This window comes from Oncorhynchus clarkii, chromosome 19 (assembly GCF_045791955.1).
Source record: "Oncorhynchus clarkii lewisi isolate Uvic-CL-2024 chromosome 19, UVic_Ocla_1.0, whole genome shotgun sequence".
Lineage (NCBI taxonomy): Eukaryota > Metazoa > Chordata > Actinopteri > Salmoniformes > Salmonidae > Oncorhynchus > Oncorhynchus clarkii.
This window is the reverse complement of record NC_092165.1, coordinates 40732379-40752662: the sequence shown is the minus strand read 5'-3', so window position 1 is coordinate 40752662 and position 20284 is coordinate 40732379. Positions and strand designations below refer to the sequence as shown.

The window sequence follows — 20284 nt, the reverse complement described above, 5'->3', positions numbered from 1 at the left end:
TTGGCTGTGGCAACACTAATGATGATGATGATGATGGGTGATATGTATGCCTCCACTGGGAGTACAGACAGCTCTCCAATGGCTTCTCTAATGCAGAAGGATGTCATTGGTAGATTCTCAGGCAGGTTGATCAGTGTGTACATTCACCGTCCCTGTACAGCCTCAACTCCCCAAGGAGCTGTGTGCCCTAATGAAAGTTAGCCTGAGGGAAACTGGGGGAAGCTGGTAAGGATGATGCATAGGGCTGTTAGCGTGTTGCACCCTGGGAGGCAGAGGACACAGGCGAGGGGGACGTTGTGAAGTGTGACAGTATGTACGCTTTCTCTCCAAATGCTCCAAATGAGCTCCCCTTGTCAACTTTAGCAGGGTCAGAGTGTAGGACTGGGACTGTGGGGCCTCTCCTTTGGCAGGGAGGATATTCCAAATGCTCTTCTAAATGTGTCACTTCCTGTACATGTCACTTCCTGTGAGCGAGGCGGTGGGTCATGCGTGAACAACGGCGAGCTGTGACCTAGGTATGGACAGGGTTAATTTCAGAAGGTGATTTATTATTTCTACTGTTTTCTTTGGACAAGGGCTCAAAAAGCGAAGGCTGAACAGCCATGTTGTGTGTGTCTCTCAGAGGGAAACAGAGGGAAAAGAAGGGAGAGGGACTTGTTTTCCCCCTCGTTTGCGTCCTGGTGGGATAGGAGGGGAGGTGGTGTAAGCGTTGAAGGGTTCCTCCTTTCATTTCATCCCAGAGATACTTCCCTGCCAAGAATGTGCGTTGTTTTGCTTGGCGAGGAGACGTATGGTGATGACAGGGCTCAGTCAGCTTTAAACAGCATCACATTCCACAGGTACAGATACAGATACAGGAAAGGACGGTGGAGGGCTAGGTGGTGGGGATGCACTGGGCTGGACTGGAAGAACACCCACTTCCTCAGTTACTGCAACTGTTGCCTCCACAAGCACCTCCACTGCTTCCATTATTAGAATGTAATCATCATCATCATCATCATCATCATCATCTTCATCTTTACTCTAACAATGTAACAATCTGAAGACCAAATTAGCCTAATCACGTTTTGAGGCTGATTGAAAACTAATTTGTAATTAATATTCCTTTTTGTGTCTTCCAAAGATAAAATGGGTTAAATCCATGTGAAAGTGCTCAGAGAGCAGGATATTTGAGCTGAATAACCAGTGTCTGCTTCCCTCTGGAGTGTAGCTCCACAGACATTCAGGAAAGCTGTTCAACTCACAGATTAGATTTTTGTTAGAATGCAATTATGGAGATTCTGAGAAGAAAGAGAAGAACGAGAGAGAGGGAAAGAGAAAGAAAGAAAATACTGGTTCCTTACAGTGATTGCCTCTGGTGCAGATAAATAAATAAAAATTAAGCATTTAATTTATTTTTAAACTTGTTTGTTCCATTGAAAAAACATTTTATTATAAATGTTAATTTGATAACCCATAAACTCCAACTACCATTACTATTCTTGTCAACTGCTGGGAAAATGTTCCCACAGAGCATTATCTCATGTGGCTCCCGTACTCTCTGCCCAGGTAAAATGGTTTAGGTTGAGTCCCCTCTCCATAATGGGAAAGGGAAAGGTAAAGGGGGATACCTAGTCAGTTGTATTGAATGCCTTCAACTGAAATGTGTCTTCCACATTTAACCCAACCCCTCTGAATGTCTCTAGTCATTATGTAGACAGGAAATGTGCCTCAGTATGAATTCAACAATTGAAGCTGAACTATTGCTACTGTTTCATGACTAGTTTCTGATTCCTCATCCAACCTCTTCTCCTAAGCTTTCATTTTTTCCTTTTTTGTTCATAAATCAGTTATTTTCTACAGACACATGAAGAATGGGTCTTATAGCGGCAGTAAAAATAAAATGTTCACATTACCGTAGAGGTAATGTTCAATGAAATGAATGCTTTGGTCAAAGCTAATAAAGATGTGTCACATACAGTTAGGGCTGGGAGATATGGGCAAAATATTATATCACGGTATTTAAATAAAAAAATTGGACGGTATGACTGTATTTTTAGTTTTTGAATAACAAAAGTTCTACATTTGTTTTATGAGTAATGAGTGATCCTAGGGTGGCAACACATACATTCTAGGTGATATCAATGAGTCTGTAACAATGTGCACTGAGAGTCGGGAAGCAAGGTCAGAGAAGGAGTGTTTTAATAAATAACCGCAAAACAAGAAACACGAACAACACACAGACTTGACACCGGAACAGAAACAATAACGCCTGGGGAAGGAACCAAAGGGAGTGACATATATAGGGAAGGTAATCAGGGAGGTGATGGAGTCCAGGTGAGTCTGATGATGCGCAGGTGTGCGTAATGATGGTGACAGGTGTGCTCCATAACTAGCAGCCTGGTGACCTAGAGGCCGGAGGTTGTTTTTTTTGTTGAGCTTCAGCTCAAACGTTATAAGAGTTATCCAATGTGTTGGATAAGTAAACTTGTATTTTTTACCTCACTTTGATGGAGTAGTAGTGTGTCTCATCTGGACCCTGAGGGAGTGCCCTCTGGGAAGACTGATTGGCTAGGCCTTGCTCCGAGCCGCCACCCCCCATTCCCCAATGTTGTAGCTGAGCGCACACATTTGGCTGGACTCATTTCATGGCCAGAAAGCATTTCAAGTTAATTTATGGAATAGGAGTTTATATGCAGTTTCACGCCCGGTTTGAGGTGGATGTCTGCTTAACCTTTTTCAATTTGTTGATTGTTTTATACTGTTCAATTCAACTTCAACCAAAATATTTTTCAGCACTTTTATCAGTTCTACATTTCCTTCACTCAGTTGCAGTGGTGGAAAAAGTACCCAATTGTCATACTTGAGTAAAATTAAAGATACGTTAATAGAAAATGACAAAAGTGAAGTGAGTCACCCAGTAAAATACTACTTGAGAAAAAGTCTAAACATATTTTGTTTTAAATATACTTAAGTATCAAAAGTAAAAGTATAAATCATTTCAAATTCTTTATATTAAGCAAACCAGATGGCACCATTTTCTTGTTTTATTTAAGGATAGCCAGGGGCACACCACCACTTAGACATCATTTACAAATGAAACATGTGTGCTTAGTGAGTCCTCCAGATCAAAGGCAGTAGGGATGACCAGGGATGTTCTCTGGATAAGTGTGTGAATTTGATCATTTTCCTGTCCTGCTAAACATTTAAAATGTAATGAGTGCTTTTAGGTGTTAGGGAAAACATACGGAGTAAAAAGTACAGAATTTTCTTTAGGAATGTAGTGAAGTAAAAGTAAAAGTTGTAAGAAATAAAAATAGTGAAGTAAAGTACAGATACCAAAAAAACGACTTAAGTAATACTTTAAAGTATTTTTACTTAATTAAGTACTTTACACCACTGCTCAACTGAGATAAATACAGTACATGCATTTGCTAGCTAGCTATTGGCATTAGCGGCTAACAATTAGTGTCTCACAAGATTTAGGGAAACTTGCTAAGAAAAGACAAACTAGCTCTTTGCTGACGTAAGAAACAAACTAATAGTGTCATTGTAGAACGCTAGTAGATTTATATTAAGAAGCAAAGTGAAAACAGCATTGTCATCGACATTGATGCATGTGCTGCATTGACCATGCAGACTGAATGCAAGTGTCTCGTTGAGGAACAACCAATGCGCTCCTTGAGTGACAGGGGGCGTGGCTAGGTCTGTGGAAAGTAGCACAGAGAGAGAGTGGAGAGAGATGACTTAAGTAGCGAAGTAAACTATGCAAATTGACATTACACATGGCATATCACATTTAACAAACCAAACATTCAAATCCCGGTATAGAAGGTAAAGTAAAAACCAAACCAGTCCCTACATCAATACCGGTATATCATAAAATACGGTATACCGCCCAGCCCTACATACAGTACCTTCGGAAAGTATTCAGACCCCTTGACTTTTTCTACATTTTGTTAGGTTACAGCCTTATTCTAAAATGTATTAAATTGTTTTTTCCCCTCATCAATCTACCCACAATACCCATAATGACAAAGCAAAAACTGGTTATTTGAATTTTTTGCTAATTTATTCAAAAAGGAATAAAAAAGGAAATATCACATTTACATAATTATTCAGACCCTTTACTCAGGACTTTGTTGAAGTACCTTTGGTAGCGATTACAGCCTTGAGTCTTCTTGTGTATGACGCTACAAGCTGTGAAAACATGTATTTGGAGAGTTTCCCATTCTTCTCTGCAGATCCTCTCAAGCTCTGTCAGGTTGGATGGGGAGTATTGCTGCACAGCTATTTTCAGGTCTCTCCAAAGATGTTCGATCGGGTTTAAGTCCGGGCTCTGGCTGGGCCACTCAAGGACATTCAGAGACTTGTCCCGAAGCCACACCTGCTTTGTCTTGACTGTTTGCTTATGGTTGTTGTCATGTTGTAAGGTGAACCTTCGCCCCAGTCTGAGGTCCTGGGCGCTCTGAAGTAGGTTTTCATCAACGATTTCCCTGTACTTTGCTCCGTTCATCTTAGCCTCGATCCTGACTAGTCTCCCAGTCCCTGCTACTGAAAAACTTCCCCACAGCATGATGCTGTTACCACCATGCTTCACCGTAGGGATGGTGACAGGTTTTCTCCAGATGTGACGCTTGGCATTCAGGCTAAAGAGTTCAGTCTTGGTTTCATCAGACCAGAGAATCTTGTTTCTCATGGTCTGAGAGTGTTTAGGTGCATTTTTGGCAAACTCCAAGTTGGCTGTTGTGCCCTTTACTGAGAAGGGGCTTCCGTCTGGCCACTCTACAATAAAGGCCTGATTGGTGGAGTGTTGCAAATTTGGTTGTCCTTCTGGAAGATTCTTCCATATGCACAGAGGAATTCTAGAGCTCTGTCAGAGTGAGCATCGGGTTCTTGGTCACCTCCCTGGCCAAGGCCCTTCCCCCGATTGCTCAGTTTGGCTGGGAGACCAGCTCTAAGAAGTGTCTTGGTGGTTCCAAACTTCTTCCATTTCAATGCTGCAGACATTCTTTGGTACCCTTCCCCAGATCCATGCCTCGACACAATCCTGTCTCGGAGCTCTATGGACAATTCCTTCGACATCATGGCTTTTGCTCTGACATGCACTGTCAACTGTGGGGCCTTATATAGACAGGTGTGTGCCTTTCCAAATCATGTCCAATCAATTGAATTTACCACAGGTGGACTCCAATCATGTTGTAGAAACATCTCAAGGACGATCAATGGAAACAGGATGCACCTGAGCTCAATTTCGAGTCTCATAGCAAAGGGTCTGAATACTTGTGTAAATAAGCTATTTCTTAAAACCTGTTTTTGCTTTGTCATTATGGGGTATTGTGTGTAGATTGCTGAGGATTTTTATTTATTTAATCAATTTTAGAATAAGGCTGTAACGCAACCAAATGTGGAAAAAATCAAGGGGTCTGAATACTTTCCGAAGGCACTGTAGTTTAGTGTTACACTTTTACAAATCCCCATTCAACCCTTCTTCTTGCCCTATCAACCAGAGTGTACTGAAAGAAAGATTGATCCGGATCAATAATGAGATGGCCAATAAAATAGCCTGAAGACAGTAGGTGTTAAAGGTCAGGGTCTGTCCTAGCAGTGGTCTCTCTCTGTGTGTGTGTGTGTGTCTGTGTGTGTGTGTGTGTGTGTGTGTGTGTGTGTGTGTGTGTGTGTGTGTGTGTGTGCGTGTGCGCACGTGCCAGTGTTTGTATCTCAGTATAGAGAGTGAGGGCAGTAGGGAGTGCTCATTCAGCTCACTAGCGTGCTGAACACTGATTGCTTTGTGACGGAGCATGTGATTAGTCCATTGACACAGCGTTCAGTAATGAGAGCAGGCACCGCTCACAGCAGGGGCCCTGGCAGCTCAGCTAAATGACGTGTCTCCACTGCCGCACTGACCGCCCTGCTCATCCCTCTGTTCCATTAATACCTGCTGATTGGGAATGAGGTGTGTTTCTATCCCTAAGGACCCATGCAGGGAGGGAGAAAAAGAGACAGAGAGGGGGGGTGGAAGAGAGAGGGGGGATGGAAGAGAGAGGGGGAATGGAAGAGAGAGGGGGAATGGAAGAGAGAGGGGGAATGGAAGAGAGAGGGGGAATGGAAGAGAGAGGGGGGATGGAAGAGAGAGGGGGAATGGAAGAGAGAGGGGGGATGGAAGAGAGAGGGGGAATGGAAGAGAGAGGGGGAATGGAAGAGAGAGGGGGAATGGAAGAGAGAGGGGGAATGGAAGAGAGAGGGGGGATGGAAGAGAGAGGGGGGATGGAAGAGAGAGGGGGAATGGAAGAGAGAGGGGGAATGGAAGAGAGAGGGGGGATGGAAGAGAGAGGGGGGATGGAAGAGAGAGGGGGAATGGAAGAGAGAGGGGGAATGGAAGAGAGAGGGGGAATGGAAGAGAGAGGGGGGATGGAAGAGAGAGGGGGGATGGAAGAGAGAGGGGGGATGGAAGAGAGAGGGGGGATGGAAGAGAGAGGGGGAATGGAAGAGAGAGGGGGAATGGAAGAGAGAGGGGGAATGGAAGAGAGAGGGGGGATGGAAGAGAGAGGGGGGATGGAAGAGAGAGGGGGAATGGAAGAGAGAGGGGGAATGGAAGAGAGAGGGGGAATGGAAGAGAGAGGGGGGATGGAAGAGAGAGGGTGAGGGAAAGCAACTGGAATACTAACCACAGAGCAGTTCTCCTCAATGCTCTGAACTACATTTGCTGTTCTGAGTAACAGAGAGCAAACCGTAAAGCTAAGAGGAGTGTTTGCTGCAGAGGCGGTTTGCAGAGCGGCCAGAGGAACAGGGATAACAGCTGTTAGGAATGTGGCCCTGGAGGAGTGTCAGCACAGGAGGAAGTGTCTTTACGGCCCTGTGCGGCCCTGCAGCTGCTGCTGCCTAGGTGAGTGTGTGTGTGTACTGCTGTAATCACTGTGATTGTGGGTTGGGGAAGGCAAGGCATTATCCTGTAATTACAGTCGAACAATCCAGCCTCTCCCCAGACAAGACCTGCCTGGTCTTTGTGTCAGAAATTTAAAGTGCTGCTTCATTACTGAGGCTGTGGAAAGTAACCATAGAAACAACTGTTTTGCCTCCTTATGACTAACATGAAAGCTGGTCAATGAACATGCAGAAATATGTAGATGTACTCAGAACACATGATTCCCTGTGATCCATGGTGAATGTATTGGTTTGACTTACAAATGGGTAATGTTTGGCCGTTGGGATCTCCAGCCCTGATGCACTAATCAAACTATGAGAAGATCTCCATACAAATACCTTAATCAAAGTTTTGTTGCAACAACTTCCTCTTAAAAGCTGTGGGCCCGAACTACAATTCATTAAAGTATAATCAAGTGATTGTTGCTGTAGAGAAGTTTCTAGAAGTTGTTCTTATGCTGTGTGTGTGTGTGTGTGAGTGTGTGTGTGTGTGCGCGTGTGTGTGTGTTTGTGTGCTAATGTCCTTGTGTTCTTCCTGTGTGAGGTTGTTGGTGGGGGTTGGTTTGGGGTTGGGGTTGTTGTAGTGGCGGGGGTAAGTGTTGGGGGCAGGGACGTGGGGGTGAAGTGTAACATGGGCCACTCACACCCACACTCCACTTTGACTACAGAGGACACAGGAGAGGGAGGAAGATACTGTTAAGGCGGATGCAGAAGGGAAATGCAGTGTGTTTGTCCGGCTGTGCTGTGAGTGACAGTGGAGATCTGTGTCAGGGATAAATTGTCAGACAGATTAATGCTGAGTGGAGTTGCGGAGTGGCTTTACTCTGCTCTGGGCTGGACCTGCTGGCTAGGGGATTTAGAGACTGAGTGGACGAAGGCAGGGGAGTGGAGTTCTGAGCCTCACACACTCTCTCACACACACACACAGTCAGCATGCTCGGGGTGATGCTCCAGACCGCCAGCTTCAGGAGGAGGAGGTCAGGACCTGTGGAGGGGAGCACCGGACACACCACCACCATGGGAATCAAGTAAGTCACACACATACCAAGTCAGGGCTGAAGGAGATCTTAGTTTAGATGGGCGATGCAGCTGCAGTGTTTGGGTGTTTGCGCTCCTCATGTTAGTGCTGCAGTCCGTGTGTAGTGTTGATGTTGTGGTGGAGTTGTTCTGTGTGATCCCTTAATCCATGATAAAAGGGTAATGGTTTGGTTGCTGAGCTTCACAGAGATGGATGTTTCAACAGATGGGAGAAAGTGAGCAGAATGCTTAGTCAGGAGAGAACGCTGTTGAAATGCAAGTTAAGCCTCAGCTTTATTATGAAGAGAGTAAGCGGAGTGGAGCTGCATAGTTAATGCTAGCTTATGTGTTGAGCATTGCCTGACTGGCAGGGATTCATTTAGCCAAACATTTAGTTGTATTGTTGTTGTTTTTCCTTGTTTTTTAAATTTTTTACATAGAATCTGTTGATTCTTAGCTGTTGAACACGTCTAAGGCCCTAAATAGATCAATAGAAGCTCTGGAGAGTTGGTAGATAGATGATGGTTGGTAGAGGATGCTTTTGGTCTCTTTGTTTACTGTCGGATAAAATACCAGCTGGTATTTTCCTGTCATAATCAGGCTATCAGCCTGCTGGGGCTAATGTCTGGCAGTGGAGAGCAGAGCTGAGCAGCCGTAGCAGCAGCAGCAGCAGCTGAGCCTGGGGAAGGGACTCTAGCCCTATAGCCTCCGGATAAGGCCTGGTGTGAAAAGCTATCAGGGCCCTGTCTAGCGTCATCAGTGGGGAGGTGTTGATGGAGATCCAGCCTAGACCCACCGCCTCTGGGATTTTCAGCAGACCAGCAGGTAGGTCCCTTCCTCTTCTGAGGGGCCTACTACTACCACCCAGTCTAGCACCAACCAGATGGATCACCCACATCCCTTCTACCCCAATATCACACCTTCCACCCCTTCCTCAAGCCCCTGTCTATTGCCCACACCTCTACCCACCTCTCAGATTCAACCCCAGTCCCCTTCTGTTATAATGTCAGATGATTTGCTAATTCATATTTGAGGTTTTATTTAGTATTGGCAGCTTTAAATAGTTTTGGTTCTTGTTTTCTTGGAGGAAATTTGAGGGAGCTAGGTCATCTTCAAACAACCCGAGTGTATCCCAAATACAGACTCCCTCTCAAGCCAGTCGTACTTCCTCTGGCTATCCTGGGAGTACAGTCTGCTGCACAGTGGAGATAGCGCCACCTCATCAGACCATCACTGAGGAGCTCTACCACCCGTTACCACTGCTGTGGTATAGACTAGCTCTGCCTTCCCTTGGCGCGACTCTGCTGTGCCCCCTGGGTGTCTGTGTGAAGGCCGGTGTTGTGACGGCCATGGTGGAGGAGGTTGTGGCTGTCACCCTGCATGGTAAACACATCAAGAGAGAGGACTGGTGTAGGGGTGAACAGAGGGAGCGCGAGGGCTGTGCTCTGGGTCCACTGTGAGTTGGCTGTTTGAAGGGAGAGAGACCCCCGAGGAGGGCGCTGACTACCACCATGTCTACTTCCCCTAAACTCCTGAGTCAGTAAGTCTGGTTGGCCTGGCCCACTCACATAGGGGGGGGGGGGGGGGGGGGGGGCTGACAGACAAAGGCTGAAACGCTGACTCAAGGCAGAGCTATGGCTAACACTGGGTCATAGAGAGCCCTGTATGACAGGGGAGGCAGTGGACAGGCTGTGACAGATCCCTTTCACACAGGGGGAAACGAGGGAATGTTAGAATGGAGACCCACTACCCACTACATCCTGTGTGCCTGCCACTTGACATAAGAGTGTCTTTGTCTCTTCATGTGCTGTTGGTGATGATCTGAAAGGCCAGGTTGTGTTTGACGGTGTGTGGGCAGGAGACAGACTGTGGCCTCAGCATTTAGGCAGTACATGACCAGGCCTGCTAGGCTGTTCCTCTACCCACGGCCAGCCAGGACTTCACCGTTCATTCACACAGACGATGAGGCCACTAATGGAGGGACATGGGAATCCTGCTGGGCTGCAGGGATCTGGGCATTAGTTTTCAGTGTAAATCTCTATGGCATCCCTCAGTTAGAGGTATCATGCGAATCTATTATTATTGTTCTGGAGACAAGAGAGAAAAGCTGGAATAAGAATACAAGTTAATTGACCAGTAGCTGCCTGCATGGAATATGCGTTGAAGAATGTTATTACCTATTGTCTCCCTGTGATCCCTGATCCCATGATCCCTGGCTTTACTTCCTCAGTCTGCAGAAACAAGATGGCTTCCGGTGGGCTGCTGTGTTTCTGTGTCCTCCAGACCCCTGCTCCACACTGTCAGCCCTGTCTGTCCCAGGTCCCAGCCTTGCACTGCATATGAATAATTAATAGCTGCTTAGGCCTAATCTGTGTGAGTTGATTTCCCCAAACTGTAGTTCTCTATATATCAGACCAAAGCGATTCTTATTCACACAAGGACAGAGAGCCATTTGGGGGATAGAGAACAAGAGAGCTATTGTCAGGCCAGGCAGTTAAGCTTTTACCTCATCATCACTAACAGAGTGAATTGCTCTACCACTGCTCCACCAACACCTCTCTACTGTCCTCCTGCTTCTCTAGCTGGCTCGGGGGCTTGGGGCCTGGCTGACTTTACAAACAGCTGTAAAGAGAATTATACTTCTCTGCAGAGAGGAAACCAAGCAAAGTGAAGGTGGACAGGGATTGTATTGACTGTGATTGTCTACCTCCACTATGGGAATGCACTTACGTCTCTTGCTGTTCTTTCAGCTTGCCTTGGCTGGTCGCTACTGTTGTTCTGCCACAGGGTCCTCTTTGTGTTGCGTAACACTGGTCATGGTTGGAGTTTTGAATCAGAGATGGGACAGTGACTCTTATTCTTGGTAAAGGATCTAAAATTGGATCAACATAAAAACAGTTGCAGGAACACGGTTTATCTTGTATTTCTGTTTACAGCCTGCCTGCCACTGGCTGTCTGGGTGTAGTGGATTATATAGCGTGTAATCAGTTCATGACCCAGCACGTGAGAATCTGCTTCAGAGCTGACTATGTGACTTTGAGTGTGTGTAGGTGTGTATGAGGATGTGTGTGTCAGTAGGTGACATTGTGAGTGTGATTTAGGTGTGTGTGTGTGTGGGTGGGGGGGGGTCACTGACCCCTGGCTCTTTTTTTTTACAAATGTCTACATCTCTAGCCTCATGTGTTGGTTTGGTACAGCTCTGTAGTCCTCCTCTACCTCTCCTTAGCCTCTCAAAATAGTTTTGTTCAGAACCTAGGAATTCCTCTACCCTTGTGGAATCCCAAATCCATTTCACTGGACTTGGATCCCTCATGTTTTCCAAGGGGTGCATATTGACTAGGATATAGATGGCAGATTTAGGAAGAATTTCATCTGCCATCTACAGTATATCAATGTTTGAATCCCTCCCCTCGATTTGCTGACTAATCTTTCCCAAATGTTCCCAGCGGCCCGCGGGGCTCGACCAGGACTGGTCGTTGTGATAGTCTCGATGTGGAGGAGAGCAAATAAATAATTGCTTGGTGTCTTACCCTGACCGGCCCTGATTAATGATGTAGAGAAATGGAGCAAGAGAACTCTCTCTCTCTCTCCGATATGTTGATTAATAAGGAGATGAGCAAGTGTCTTCAATAGAAAAGGCATCCAACATGAATATTAGATGTCTTGCTCTCTCATGATCTCATCAGATGTTTTCTCCATTGGTCAGTGGAATTGATTATTGGAGATATAGTGAAATGTCAATGAGCCAATGACAGCTTGATGTCATTGTCTTCTTGGTATTGAATGAATGTTTCACATGATCTGATATGTGAGTGAATACAGAAAGTTTTCTTTACAATAGTTTTGCTCTGAGTAAAAATGTGCTCTTAAGGCTTACAGCGAAGATGTGGGTGAGTGAGATTCAGCTCAGGAAGTGTTGGGAGTGTAATTTTATTCCACATACTCTACGACCTGTGAAGACGACATAACAGTGTGGTGGAGTACCCGGGAACAACGTCGGCGAAGCAGTGGAAAATATTCTGCAGGAGATGAAAGTAGCTCTTAATCTTTGTCAGTAGTAGCAGGGGTGGGGATGCTACAGCCCAGAGAGAAGGAGAGAATATCTTCATTATCATCTGTCACATGCTGCATCAAATCAGGGGGGAAACACTATGTTCTCCAAACTCAGCAGCTTACATCAAATCAGCATGGGGACTGTATTTTCTCCCTTTCCTCCCAAGCTTCTCTCCTCTCCTGGTGTGACTTTAGTAAATACGCTATTGTCAATCTGTAGAAGAGAGATTGTCCTGCTGTATGAAGACCTGTTGACTCCACTGTAAAGAGGTTCAGCTCTCTCCTCCAAAGCCCTGAATTGGTCCCTCTATCTCATTGACTGACAAATTAAGGCTGCTGAGCTAAAGCCCTCTGCTTGGACTGCTTCACCAGGGCTTAAGCAGATGCTCGGAGAGGCCACATTAGCACAACATGTTTGCAGAGGCCATTAAGGAGGCAATTTAGGAAACAATAAAACGAACTGCAAATGGAATTATATTGTACCTTCCTCCGATCCCTCCTGTGGCCACCCTAAGCCCTCCTTAAGCCCATGGCTTGGCTAGAGGGGTGCTTGGCCTCTCAATTGGATGGGGGTTGAGTGGGAGGGAAGGAGGGGACCTTAGGGTGTGGGTATGTGTGAGTTCTGGGCTTGACTTCTGGAGACTTTATATGCTTTATAGGTAGTGGGGGAAACACACAGGCACAGGAAGCTGTACCAGGGAGGAATTTCAGCTCACACATCGCTTATAGAAACCTGGCTGCAGTTCCATCAACACACCCTCCCTCATCGCTAAGGGGTTAACCTTGGCATCCCAGAGTCTGTTTCATGCTACATTCATTGGGATTGATTCTTTTAGCATCGTTGGCATAAACCTCTTCTCCTTGATCTAGTATCCAACAAAATGGCTCCAGGACCTAGACAACAGGAATTTGTTGAAACATTCTGAAAAATGTGTCTTCAAATTTAGAATAAAGTCAAACAAAGTTGAAAAAAGACTCAGTGGTCTACCTGTGCCCAGTGCAACACAGAACCAGGAGTAATGACATTGTAATTACAATGTTTTCCATTTAGTCTCCAACTGTTTCATGTATTTTAGGTCAACAGGGGATTCCCGTCTTGGTGCACTTTGGAAATAAAGCAATTCCAAATCATTTTTCTGTTTCTTTCTCAGGCATAACACTATTTACCTCCACTCAGACAGCCCCTCACTGGCACTGGGCCAACTCAGGGACCAGGACCAGGCTATACAGAACACCGTACATAACATCTCCTTCATTCTTCCTCTCTCAATCCTGTGGTCCCAGTCTGTTTTCTACCATCTACTTCTCTCTCACCTATTTCATCTCTGTTCTCTCCATCATTTCCCCTCCTCCCCATCTTTACCTTGCTCTGCTTTTACACCATATTCCTCTGTCCCACTGTATTTTCCTTATTCCCCCTATTTCTGCTGAACGCCTGTTCCTATCTCCCCCCCCCCCCCCTCTCTCCCCCCCCCCCCCCCCCCCTCTCTCTATCTGGTTGCCTTAATCCTTCCTTCCCCACATCACTCCACATGCAGTTTCACTTGAATGCTAAGGAGATCATGAGAGATTGTGGTGTCTTTACACATTTCTGCTTTACCCAACCAAATGGGGATAGCAAAAAATATGAAAGATATTTGAGCATTATCGTGCAACAATATGTGCCAACAGTCTGTATATTTTGCTACATCCACAATAACGTCTGCAGTCAGCACACATATAATGCCCCATTTGGTGTTCTGTCTACAAGGCCAGACATGTGGTTTTGTGATGAGGTAAACAGGTTATTGGTCAGGTAACAAGACATCACATTCATAGCTGCCTGGTTGGCCTGCCAGGGATTCATCTATCTATTTCTGGTTAGGCTTTATAGAAACTCAGTAAGTCCTAGCCTAGAGGTATTTGTCCACTTCCTCCCAGATGCTGTGTGGACGAGCCTAGAAGAGAGAACCATCCCTTTAGACCACCATTAATATGGACTGCGGGATGGAAGCAGGCGGTCAGTTAAGAGGTAGAAGCTTAAAATTGATAAGATTTGATGGACAGTGAGATAAGCCTGTTAGTTTTCTCCTCCATTTTAATGTTCTGCAGAAAGCCGACTGGAGAGACAGACACTCCTCTATAGTGACCAAGAAGGTAATGATCTAGAGTGGGTTAGTTGAAGGGTTAGTTGAAGGGAACCTGATGCAAGAGAGGAACAGATAGGGATAGTGTGTAAAACAGAGATAAGAATAGAAGTTTGTGGCCTCAATGAACATTTAACAAATTCTGTGAATTTTCTTTGATGAGTTGACGTTTTAGGCATGAGTTTAATTTAGCGAGATGGGGTTAAGTAGAGAGGAAAGAAAGAAAGGTTGAGAGACACCAGAGGAATATTTATCCCGGTGGTGTCGTGATTGCACTGACGTTAACATCCCAGCTAGAGAGGAGGCAGAGTTCATGGCCAGACTAAACCATGGCGACACATTGTCACATGTCAGCCTTTTCATTCCCCCCTCCAATTTGAGAAGTGGACATGAACAGTGCCCTTTCCTTCCCTCCTTCCATATGGGGGCCCAGGTAACACTAGCCCCCGCCACACTATACAAGCAGCAATTTTCCCACATCCCTTCAGGTTATTTAAAGAGCCCACTCTATGCAGTCCACAAGTAATCAGTGTTGGGGCTAATGAATGTATTTATACATCACCCAACATACATCAGGAGAAACTGTCCCTCGGTGGAACCAAAGAGTCATGGTGAATTAGATGAAGTCTCTGGTCCACTGAGATATAGCTAGCTACCTCAATTCCCTGTGGTGAAATACTTGTTAAGGTATGTGAGTGTTTTGCCTGTCCTTAAAGTGGCACCCCAGTTTAACTTTCAACTCATTTAACACCTGATTTAGTTAACAAAAGTCACATCTCAGTAGGTGGTCACGGTAAGTCATGACATAGCACATACTTTGGTTCTAATTTGATCCTCAAGCAAGGGGGAGGCCGATGACATCACGACTTACCACCAGATCAACTCCTTGAATGCCCTACTCCTTGAACTTCACAGTTGTGTCTAAAAAAACACTATTTTGCAAAAAATAGATACTTTCTTACCCTTTAGTGTGTGTACTTTATGGTATTTATACTTGGGATATCGCTTTTCAACTGTAAAAGTTAAACAAATCGCTGGGGGACTTCTTTAATGATCAACCTGATGACCCTGATACTAAATCTTGGCGTTGTGCAGTGGTATGCTCTGTCTGCTGACAGACCCTGGCTACACTATGACATCATCTCTATATCCAGTCCCCTGCCCAAGCCTGTCCCGATGTCATCTCAGCTTAATCAGAGGAAGGCTTAGTGATGGTCTGTCTGTTGGGTCAGTCTGGATGTGACCTGGTTCTCTGGACATCCAGGCCACCGCAGAGATGCAGATGTTGTTTAATTTTGGCGAGCTGTTGTTGTCCTCAACACTGTCGGTGTTCTGTAGAGGTGGACGATTGGCGTTGTTTTAGTGCCCAGATGTGATGATCTAATTCAGCAGCCCCACAAACCCTCTGTTTCACCTTTACAGTGAGCCACTGTGTCAGCTGTCCATAGGACTTCATACTACATGCATGTATTTATTTAATCAGGGGAGCCCAATTGAAACCCATGTCTCATTTGCAATGGTGGCCTGAGGACAAAAGTTCAATCAATACAACAACAAAATATAAAAAACTAGAAGACAGCTATAAATACATTACATCAGGTTCAAGTTCTAATAGTCAATTGAAACAATTGCACTCTTCAGAGAACTCATTTAACAAAATAGTTTTAAACTGCACAATCGGCACCAGAGAATCCAGGTGTAATTTGTTTTGTAAGGCTGTCCATAACAGTGGTGCTTTTAAACTAAAGGCGGATTTACCAAACTTTGTGGAGATAAGCGGTACCCCAAGAGTTAACCAACCCTGTGAACGGGTTTGGTATCTCATATTTTTATATAACAACAGGAAAGTGAAGTACAGTATGTTGGAAGCTTGTAGAGCAGAGCTTTTCTTAACAAGAAGGGAGTAATGTGATCTATGGAATTTAAGTGAGGTCCAGCCATCCTTCTGATACAGGATGCAGTGATGAGTATTAAAACTGTCACCTGTAATAAAGCGAAGGGCGCTGTGGTAGACGGCATCCAATGGTTTAAAAGTAGTGGCTGCTGCAGTCTGGTAAATGGTGTCACCATAGTCAAGAATTGGCAGGAAAGCTGACAATACAATCTGCTTCCTGCTGTTTAGGGAGAGGCTAGATCAATTTCTAAAAAATGTAGTCCCCTTTAAATCTTAGCTTTTAAACTTTCGATCTTAATCAATCCAAACGACCAGATATTTATAGGCGGGAACCCGTTCGATGAGCCAATGAGTGAATATGTAGCCCATCTGAGACATTATTAGCGAACAATATTTAATTTTGCCTGCATTAAGTACAAGTTTTAAATCAACTAGGGCTTTCTGTACTGCAACAAAATCAGATTGGCCTCTAACATAGCTTGGTCAACAGTCAATGCAATGTCATACATGACCGTATTGTCTGCATACAAATTAATATTACAAGATCTAATACATAGACCAATGATATTTATATAAATAGTAAAGAGAACATGTCCCAATACTGACCCCTGGGGTACACCTTTCATAATATTGAGGAAACTAGACTTGACACCATCAGAAAGCACACATAGTAGTATGTTTCTCTCACACTTATGGTGGCTAGGGAGATGCCCTCCAGCGGGGGAAATCCTTTTGATTGTTCCTTTAATTAAAAACACACCTTTACTGATTGACTAACACATGCATGCAATCAATCCTGAACACATGTGGAACTTCTTTGTATGCTACCCATAAGCCAATGTTTTAGCCATTCCTTTCATTCATTACAAACCTATAACCATTTCACCTCCAGACTCACCTGTTGAGAGCAGCAGAGACTCCAGCAGGTCTGCTTCTACATTGAGCCAGGTTCATTGTGATGTGGTTGTTATCAATGTGTTGTACATGTACAGTCTGACTGGGGCGTAGAGCTTCCATCTTCATTCAGACAGACAGGAGCTTGGCTGCTGCTAATCACCAGAGAAGGCAGAACCACGCCGGGGAGGCTAATGCAGTCTGATATCAGCCCCAGTGATCTGATCCCTGCATGAATGGCCAAAGCACCGTTATCTTGTCTGGGGAGAAAAGAGGGGGAACCAGAGAAAGGCAATGTCTAGGATGGTAAATGGGGCCAACATGGTAATTAGGCTGGAAAAGGCCATGTTACCTAAAGAGCCATGGTGCTGGGCTGAGGAACAGAGACACATTTCCCCAAACAAGCTAATGGGTGCGCCGGCTAATGACTCTCCGGTCCAGAGGAATTTATCTTACTAATTTGACAAAGCCTGAATAGGGGGCTAGGGACATTATTGACAACAGGCCAAACTGTGAAACAGCAGGCGGGCACCCCCCTGCAGGCAGCCCCAAATATAGATGTCCATTCAGTCATTAACAAAAGCCTAGCAGAGCCTTTATTTCTGATGCCAGTGCTGCTCTTCCATTAATCTTACCGTGACTCATTTATATACAGTGGGGCAAAAAAGTATTTAGTCAGCCACCAATTGTGCAAGTTCTCCCACTTAAAAAGATGAGAGAGACCTGTAATTTTCATCATAGGCACACTTCAACTATGACATACGAAATGAGAAAAAAAATCCAGAAAATCACACTGTAGGATTTTTAATGAATTTATTTGCAAATGATGGTGGACAATAAGTATTTGGTCACCTACAAACAAGCAAGATTTCATGCTCTCACAGACCTGTATCTTCTTCATTAAGATGCTCCTCTGTCCTCCACTCGTTACCTGTATTAATGGCACCTGTTTGATCTTGTTATCAGTATAAAAGACACCTGTCCACAACCTCAAACAGTAACACTCCAAACTCCACTATGGCCAAGACCAAAGAGCTGTCAAAGGACACCAGAAACAAAATTGTAGACCTGCACCAGGCTGGGAAGATTGAATCTGCAAAAGGTAAGCAGCTTGGTTTGAAGAAATCAACTGTGGGAGCAATTATTAGGAAATGGAAGACATACAAGACCACTGATAATCTCCCTCGATCTGGGGCTCCATGCAAGATCTCACCCCGTGGGTTCAAAATGATCACAAGAACGGTGAGCAAAAATCCCAGAACCACACGGGGGGACCTAGTGAATGACCTGCAGAGAGCTGGGACCAAAGTAACAAAGCCTACCATCAGTAACACACTACGCCGCCAGGGACTCAAATCCTGCAGTGCCAGACGTGTCCCCCTGCTTAAGCCAGTACATGCCCAGGCCCGTCTGAAGTTTGCTAGAGAGCATTTGGATGATCCAGAAGATCATCCAAACGCATCTTCCGGCGCCGACAGAGATGGCCGCCTCGCTTCGCGTTCCTAGGAAACTATGCAGTTTTTAGTTTTTTTACGTGTTATTTCTTACATTAGTACCCCAGGTCATCTTAGGTTTCATTACATGCAGTCGAGAAGAACTACTGAATATAAGATCAGCGTCAACACACCATCAGTACGACCAAGAATATGTTTTTCACGACGCGGATCCTGTGTTCTGCCTTACAAACAGGACAAAGGAGTGGATCCCATGCAGCGACCCAAAAAAACGACTCCGAAAAAGAGGGAAACGAGGCGGTCTTCTGGTCAGACTCCGGAGACGGGCACACCGTGCACCACTCCCTAGCATTCTTCTTGCCAATGTCCAGTCTCTTGACAACAAGGTTGATGAAATCCGAGCAAGAATAGCATTCCAGAGGGACATCAGAGACTGTAACGTTCTTTGCTTCACGGAAACATGGCTCACTGGAGAGACGCTATCCGAGGCGGTGCAGCCAACGGGTTTCTCCACGCATCGCGCTGACAGAAACAAACATCTTTCTGGTAAGAAGAGGGGCAGGGGCGTATGCCTTATGGCTAACGAGACATGGTGTGATGAAAGAAACATACAGGAACTCAAATCCTTCTGTTCACCTGATTTAGAATTCCTCACAATCAAATGTAGACCGCATTATCTACCAAGAGAATTCTCTTCGATTATAATCACAGCCGTATATATCCCCCCCAAGCAGACACATCGATGGCTCTGAACAAACTTTATTTAACTCTTTGCAAACTGGAAACCATTCATCCGGAGGCTGCATTCATTGTAGCTGGGGATTTTAACAAGGCTAATCTGAAAACAAGACTCCCTACATTTTATCAGCATATCGATTGCGCAACCAGGGGTGGAAAGACCTTGGACCATTGTTACTCTAACTTCCGCGACGCATATAAGGCCCTGCCCCGCCCCCCTTTCGGAAAAGCTGACCACGACTCCATTTTGTTGATCCCTGCCTACAGACAGAAACTAAAACAAGAGGCTCCCACGCTGAGGTCTGTCCAACGCTGGTCCGACCAAGCTGACTCCACACTCCAAGACTGCTTCCATCACGTGGACTGGGATATGTTTCGTATTGCGTCAGATAACAATATTGACGAATACGCTGATTCGGTGTGCGAGTTCATTAGAACGTGCGTTGAAGATGTCGTTCCCATAGCAACGATTAAATCATTCCCTAACCAGAAACCGTGGATTGATGGCAGCATTCGCGTGAAACTGAAAGCGCGAACCACTGCTTTTAATCAGGGCAAGGTGTCTGGTAACATGACCGAATACAAACAGTGCAGCTATTCCCTCCGCAAGGCTATCAAACAAGCTAAGCGTCAGTACAGAGACAAAGTAGAATCTCAATTCAACGGCTCAGACACAAGAGGCATGTGGCAGGGTCTACAGTCAATCACGGACTACAGCAGGGGTGTCAAACTCAAATACCCAGTGGGCCAAAATGTAAAACCTGAACAAAGTCACGGGCCAACATTGAACAAATTAACCTTTTAATATGGACCCAAACAAGTTTTGCTTTAACATTGAATATGGAACAAGCATCGCTTATTACCATACAATATATAATTTAATAGTGGAGACATGCAAAATCGGATTTCAAATGAAAAAACACATCAATGGCATTCATTTATTAAATAAATAAAATTTAAATAAAAATTGTATGCCTCTTTTCTATTTGCAGCCTTCTGATTTAAATACCAAAATAAACTTTTTCCACTGGCTAATAATTTTACAAATAAAATGATAATAAATCAATCAACCATTCAAGCCCATGCCTTGTAGCAAGAAAAAGTGCATAAAGAAAACTTTAATTATTGCACACTGGTCTAATCTGATGTGCCCAAGCCAGATACCTGGCATCTCTTCTTGGATGCTAGTTCATCAATGTCTGGGC

The 20284-nt window shown here is 44.9% G+C and overlaps 1 protein-coding gene across 1 annotated transcript in view; it reads left to right on the top strand.

Moving 5' to 3' along the window:
- LOC139375197 (kinesin-like protein KIF26A) overlaps positions 1-20284 on the top strand; it is a 139075-nt gene that overhangs the window by 77972 nt on the left and 40819 nt on the right. The gene's annotated exons all lie outside the window — the stretch shown is intronic.